Source organism: Polypterus senegalus, chromosome 18 (genome assembly GCF_016835505.1).
Source record: "Polypterus senegalus isolate Bchr_013 chromosome 18, ASM1683550v1, whole genome shotgun sequence".
Classification (NCBI taxonomy): domain Eukaryota; kingdom Metazoa; phylum Chordata; class Cladistia; order Polypteriformes; family Polypteridae; genus Polypterus; species Polypterus senegalus.
In genome coordinates this window covers 27,964,626-27,971,825 of record NC_053171.1, presented here as the reverse complement: position 1 = coordinate 27,971,825, position 7,200 = coordinate 27,964,626, and the positions used below count along the sequence as shown (strand labels likewise).

The window sequence follows — 7,200 nt, the reverse complement described above, 5'->3', positions numbered from 1 at the left end:
GAAAGAAAGAAAATACAAACACGGAAAACTTGGAAAATTAGTATGATATACGTCTTAAAAGTATGTATTTTTGACAAATGTAGTAAATGTGTAACAAAAATAGAATACTATATTTGGGTGATTGACAAAACGCTCTAGTAGTTTGTTGTGAGGGGGACAGCACTAAATGAAGGACACAATTCCGGCGATGCTGCTGACGGTGAGAGATTCCACACTACAGCCTCAGTCTGAGCGAAAACGTGAGTGATGGTGTGTAAGTGGAGTGTTGGATGCAACAGAATCCAGATTCCGCGGTGCGCTCACAAACTATGCATTTATTAGCCTGCATCTTACTTGAATGGCGGTGGCTATACCACCGCTACGTGATTGGTTGATTTCCTCATTTTAAATTTTACGCGTTTTCTCGCGTGGTGTGACTAGCATTTGACATAAGCGCTCTGACTTTCTAGGCTGTAAATGGAATGCTTTAGACGGTCACACAGACGTGCTTGTAGTAATACATACGGACAGGGAACAAAACTATTTGTAGTTTAAATATGTCAGTTTGGCCATACCTTCTAAAAGTGGGTTGTGTCGATCTTTAAAAGCAAAAACATAAACGTTGTATGCCTTATGTGTCTGGATAGAAAGTTCTCGAGATGCTATTTTCAGCTACGCGGCTAGGTAGTTTAATTCGCGAATCAATAATGGTTTTAAATAAATATTTTTCATCCATTCATCTTTTGGAACCTCATTACAGAGTTGCGCCATCCAGAGACGGCAGTGGACTCTTGGAACTACTGAAGATGGGATTCTTACGACCACCAGACTAGCACAAAGCACGCTCTAAACACGATTTGGGATTTAAATGTTCAAATTAAGCAAATACATAAATTAAGTGTTTTTTCAAGTAAATGACTGGCGCATTTAAGATGACTTTAGCATTGTTGTAATATGTATAAAAATGTGAACATGCCACCTAAATCAAAATACATTGTTAGTTCGATTTTACTTGAGTTGTTATGCTAAGGTTTGAAAGTTCTTAAAGTATTACCATTTGTCCATCAATTTTCTAAACCCACTTACACAAAACAGGGTCACAGAGAAGCTCAAGCACAGGACGCAAGGCCATCGCAGGATGCAGTTGTAAGAAAAGGTCTTTGGAATTTCGTGGATTTCTTCATTGATTACTAATAACATGTCTGATCTTTATCAAAGTCACAATTCTAGACAAACACAATGTAACTAAACTAATACTGTACTATATACACACACACGGTTGTGCTTTTCATGTCTTTATTGAGAACATTCCAGGGAAGATTGTGGATCTACAAGTTATTAAAATCTAATAGTTCACTTTCTTTTTCCGGCCAGCACTGTGAATGGTTACTCAATGTGCTTAACAAAGACATGAAAAGAATAAACTTGATGTTTAGGCAGATTGTGCTTGTCGATAATCGTGACTTAGATATAGATCAGACACCATTTCATTGGTAATCGATGTAGAAATCCAGAGAATTCCAAAGGCTTCACCTACTTTTTCTTGTAACTGTACACATACACACCATAGGGACAATTTAACAATGCAAATTCACCAAACCTGCTTGCCTTCATTCTTTGTATCTTCTCAGTGTGAACAAGGACTTTCTATTAATTCATGCAAAGTAAACAATTTACCCATTTTCCTCTGTGTCTCAGTAGTAACAGCTGACATCTATCCTACCAATCACCTTCATAATACAGTATTACACACTTCTACACTTCTATTAACAGCAAATGCTAATAGTTTACAATGAAAATATTAAACTCCTTCAATCTCTTCTGCCAAGGCATGCCCTGCGTTGCTGAAATCAGCCTAGCATCTCTCCTCTTTGACCTTGTCTAGCACTGTTATTTCTTGTTTGAATTTGGAAACAGCTGCCAACACATCTTTCTGTTTAGGACGACTGCTCTCACTTTAATTACTGTTCTATAATGTCAGTCGGCAGTTTGATGCAGCAGCTAAGACATTGGATTTATTTTTTTGGCTTTACTGGAGCTCCTACTGCTTTACTTATTTATATAAGTAGAAGTAATGTGTGAATAACCCACAATTTCTGTTCACATTTTTACTACACTTATACTGTTTTGCACAAGCATTAGGACGTTTTTCTTTTCACCACGTAGCTACCAAGTAGCTTGGTAGACAGTAGGACTTTAGGGACTTTCAAAACTCTACTTGATGTTTTTCTTTTTTACAAGAATTAAGTAGATAGGACTGGGGAGTTTTGTTAGTCAGAATGTCCTGGTCTCGTCTAGATTGTTCTAATGTTGAGATACACGTAGAGAAGTAATAAATAATTAGTTGTGGTGTTGGCATTGGCTGTTTTGCAGGTTGGGCTGGTGGGATGGTAGGATCTTCCTGTTAAATTCTTCTAATGATGACTGTAGATGCTGGGGTCCTTGGCACATGCTGTCTAATTTGGATGTGAAGGCACACCAGTGCTTTGCCCATTTCCTCAAGAAAGAGCTGACTCCCATGGAGCTTCTTTTTTCCATTCTTGGTTCAGGGTTGTCCAGATGACAAAAGCAGTGTATGCTGAAATGTCCAGTATGTGGAGAGTGCAGTGTTTTCCTTTTGCAGCTGTATCAAGTCACCAGCTTTCCCAGATGGCCTGCTCTTCTGTTTTGTAGCATTGTAGTCCATTATCTCTGGTGTTTGATGTTGCTGGCCACAGATTCTCCCATCCCTATGTAGTGTACTCATGAAGATCATCTTTTTGTTCCTTTCTTTGGCACATAGGACACCAAGGAGGTGTCATCTGTATAGACTTACTTTGAAGACTTCATTGAGCTATTCCATGTGACCATCAGCCAAGGTGTCGTCTTTTATTATCAGTGACTATGGAAAATAATCATATAATGACCATTTTTAGTGGATGCTAAATCTATGGAAAAGCACCTTTATAATGTCTCACCGTAGCTTTAAAAACTACATTGCCTCTTGAAACATATCTATCTATCGATCGGTCCATCCATCAATCTTTCTATCCATCCTCAATAGTTCACCATCATGATATACAGTGACTTGCCACACTGAAGATATGTCAGAGGACATGACTGAGCAGCACAATTATTAGGTTTTTATGACAATGTGAGTTGGTGATTGAATGTGAGGGTTACCGCTGTTACATCAAACCTTTTAGTTGAACTAATTATTCAGGTTATTTGAGGGTATACTACTAAGGACTGATGCACTATGTTTGTTAATTTACTCCATTACAGTCTGAGGAAACTTTAGTTATATATTGTGATATGCTCTAAAGAGGATTACCTAGAATATGTAAATAGGCAGAGACATGATCATTAATTGGGTAACAGTCTCCCACCCTTGGTTGACACTTGGCCTTCCCTGGGAATGACATTTCTGGATGGGACACCAGTCCATTGCTTGACACACACTCACTCAAATTATAAGTCTCATTCACACCAGTAGAGACGTCAGTGAAACTAATTTGGGTGTATTGTGCAAACTCACATCTCTAACAGGTAAATAGTTCTAAATAGTGTGTACAGCTGCTCCCCTAAGATTTGTAAGTGGCTTGTGTATGATATTCTCTTTTACACTTTAGGTAAATTAAAAAGCAGAAAACACTGAACTCCATACCCACTTGTAGTATTTAATATTTTCTGTATGGGGTTTTTCTCTAAGAACTCCAGATTTTGTGCCATATCTCCAGATTCATGTGGAAATAAAGGAGAAAATGTACATATTTCCAATTAATTGTTTTTTTATTTAAATTAGACAGTGTGTGTGTGTGTGTGTGTGTGGATTAATAAGGCCTGCCATACACAAGTGCCTCTTTCAAGGCTAGTCCGTGCATTGTACCCGATGTTGCCTTCTCTTTATTGATCGCATGTTCTCCCTGTATCTTGTCGTCCGATTCCCGCGAGTGAATGAAAGTTTCTTAGTAATCGTTTGTCTTATCTATCTATCTATCTATCTATCTATCTATCTATCTATCTATCTATCTATCTATCTATCTATCTATCTATCTATCAAAAAAAAAAAAAACACCTGACGGAAAAAAGACAAACCTCGCCTTCCCTTGTAAAATGCGTCAACATAGTATATATATTTAAACAAGTGACAATATTATATCGTTAGCAGTTGCATTACGCAGATTAGAAAGTGATCGATTTTCTCCTGTTTGGTTGCTTTCTCTTTGTTGATGGCGTGTTCTCCCTGTATCTTGTTGTTCGATTCCGGCGAGTGAATGAAACTTTCTTAGTAATATGTGAAAAAATGGGGCATTCTTTATTCATCTTAACAGTGTCCGTACTTTTCTGTACAGATGTTAAGAATATAATTGATAAATAGTAAATGTGATCCAGGCTATGCAATTTACTGAAGTTTTATTTCTTCTTAGTTATTCTGGTGTGTATTTCTTGTTTGTTATAATAAAATAATAGATATGTGTATATAAATAAAATCCATCCATTATCCAACCCGCTATATCCTAAGTACAGGGTCACGTGGGTCTTCTGGAGCCAATCCCTACCAACACAGGGCGCAAGGCAGGAAACAAACCCCAGGCAGGGCGCCAGCCCACCGCAGTATAAATAAAATAAAAAATTTAAATATAATAATACTTTAATATATATCATAATGAAATGTATATATCAATAAGATTTATGTAAATTAAATTGTGCTTTTATAAAAAGCCCAATTTCCCTGGGATCAAATAAAGATTTCTCTATCTCTCTGTCTACTATCGATCAATCAATCGCTTTTCAGTGTCTCAGGTTGTATGTCGCCATGCCTGTTTTATAAAATATTCATTTTCAGAGTACTTATTTAAAGCATAATTTCACAATCTGAATTAAGTTATCGTTGTTACCGAACTTTTCCCACAAGCCTACAATGTTCAAAAATGAATGGACGGTAGAATACGTTTTATGACTTGTTTGTCTCATACAGTCTCTAAAACAACTGCTTTGTACTCTTTACCTACTGGAGTCACAGACAGAAAGTCTTCTCCTCCATTCTTCCATTTATAATACCAACATTGTTATGGAAGTAGATACATTGATATACTGTATATTGAGACCATAATGCTATAAATATGCTGCTACCGCGGTTCTGTCATGCTTAAAATACAATTTGTTTAAGATCTATTAAGCAATTACTTTCAGACTAGACAGTTCAAGCTACATCTGCATTTCCATAATATAACTGTTTGCATTAATTGCATTATTTGATTTTGTTTTATAGGTAATAATTTAGTTTTCCTTTTGGTGAAGGCAGCTTCTTGAATTGCTGCGTTACTTGACCACAAGCACTAACAAGTTTCCCTATTTTAATATATTTTACTATATAAATCCCTTTAGTTTTGTGTTTGTGCAAATGCAAGTAATACCCAATCACTTTATGTTCATTTTTCTCTTTCTGAATTTTTGGATGCTCTTTGTAGAGACTGTGCACCGTTGGCCACATTTTGACTTCATGAGAAATGATACACATAGCTACTTCCTGTTATTACACGCTTTCAGACATCAAACACATTATGATAAAATATGTAAGTGTGCTGTGGAAAGGGCCCTGAAATGCTGAGAGGCAGTAACTCCTGCTTCCAAGCCTTGCTTTCCTTTTATTTCTTAGAAGCTTCCAAAAGCATACATACATATTAGAGAGGGTTTTACATGCTGTCACTCATAAAAACATCTCTGTGCTGCTACTGTAATCGTTTTTGTAATTTATCTAGGAAAAAACAATGCATAAAGCATTTTTGAAAGTATGATTTTTTTTTTCTGCTAAATGACTGTTTCTGAGAGCAACTGCTAGAATATTGTTAAATCACAAGATGAACAACAGAGAAAAGAAACCTGACATATTTATTATTGTCATGCAGACACATTCTGGTCTTCTTTGTAAAGTTATTGTGTAGTGTTAGCTCCTGGTGACTTTTTTATGACAAGCTTCATTTACATAAGGGCATAACTTTGAAACATTAGAAATACAGGTAATTGTTCTAATTAAGAAAAAAAAGAACAGCATTTAACTCTCGTTTCATTTCCTGCATTAATGTATATCTTGGTAATAGCACTTCATAAGTTTTAGTAGAACAGAAGAGTCTGATCATTGATAGTTAAAGCAGATTTACTCATCAAAATGGAATGTGCATTCTTAAGGTATGAATAAGTTATTTCTCCTCCTAGAGTATTCAGCCTGAGTAAAGCAGCAGTGTCAGCATTCAAATGAAGCAACAGGTTATTATTTACATACTAGCTGTGTATAAATAGCCTGGGTTTCTAGAAACTATTAAAATTGTCAGAAAAAAAAACTGAAATGTAGAGATGCCAGGTAATTGAAAGGAACTACTCTGGGCATCTCTCCCCTAGGAGGTTTCATTTTGCCAATGTGCTCGCATCACTTGTCCATTAGCGGCGGGAGGCAAAGTAAAAGGGATACTGTTTTGCTGATGTTAGCGGCTAAGCGAATTTGTCTTTCTTCAGAGGTTTCATTTTGTTGACGTGCTGGCCTTGCTTGTGTTATAGCGGCCGAGCGAGTGTCTCTTTCTTCAGAGGTTTCATTTTGTGGACTTGGTCGCTCCCCTTGTCTATCGGCGGCTAAGCGAGTTTCTCTTTCCTCAGAGGTTTCGTTTTGCCGATGTGTTCGTCTTACTTTTGTTTTAGTGGTTAAGTGAGTTTCTCTCTTTTCTCGGCAGTTTCACTTTGGCGACAGAGTCTCTTTTTTTTGAGCTTCATGCTGTAGCCTCGCACTTCCAGGCCAGACAGACACACACACACTTCCACATGGAGACATTTATATATAAGATGTCGTGCCTAACATAAATATGACTAACACTAACTCTTACAATCAGAAATAAGCTTTCAGCTCAAAGGTTGTAGAATTATATCATGTTATTATCAAAAGAAATTTCTAAAAATCCAGAGGTAGGGGTTATAAGTTGTTGATGTTTTATCTGTCTGAAAAAAGGTTCCAGTGCTCATTTTGTTACTTTAACATAACCAAAGCCCATATTAAAACATCCATCCATTATCCAACTCGCTATATCCTAACCACAGGGTCACGGAGGTCTGCCCATATTAAAACAGTGAAAGCAAATGCAAATATTTTTAGATAGCAGTTAATCTTTTTGATTGTTATTCCTGTTGGGATTTCTCCAAAAGTTTTTTTCCTAAAGTTAATAATTACTGTAGAACAGTGTCAGCTGGCAA

At 36.7% G+C, this 7,200-nt stretch overlaps 1 protein-coding gene across 4 annotated transcripts in view; it reads left to right on the top strand.

Moving 5' to 3' along the window:
* wdr25 (WD repeat domain 25) overlaps nt 1-7,200 on the top strand; it is a 179,276-nt gene continuing 172,076 nt past the window's right edge. Inside the window, exon 1 of one of the 4 annotated variants that reach the window (XM_039742195.1) lies at nt 1-60. The gene's annotated coding sequence lies outside the window, so the exon portion shown is untranslated. Of the gene's footprint in view, nt 61-101; nt 250-7,200 lie in introns of those variants that run through there. The other 3 variants (XM_039742197.1, XM_039742194.1, XM_039742196.1) reach the window with 3 other exon arrangements.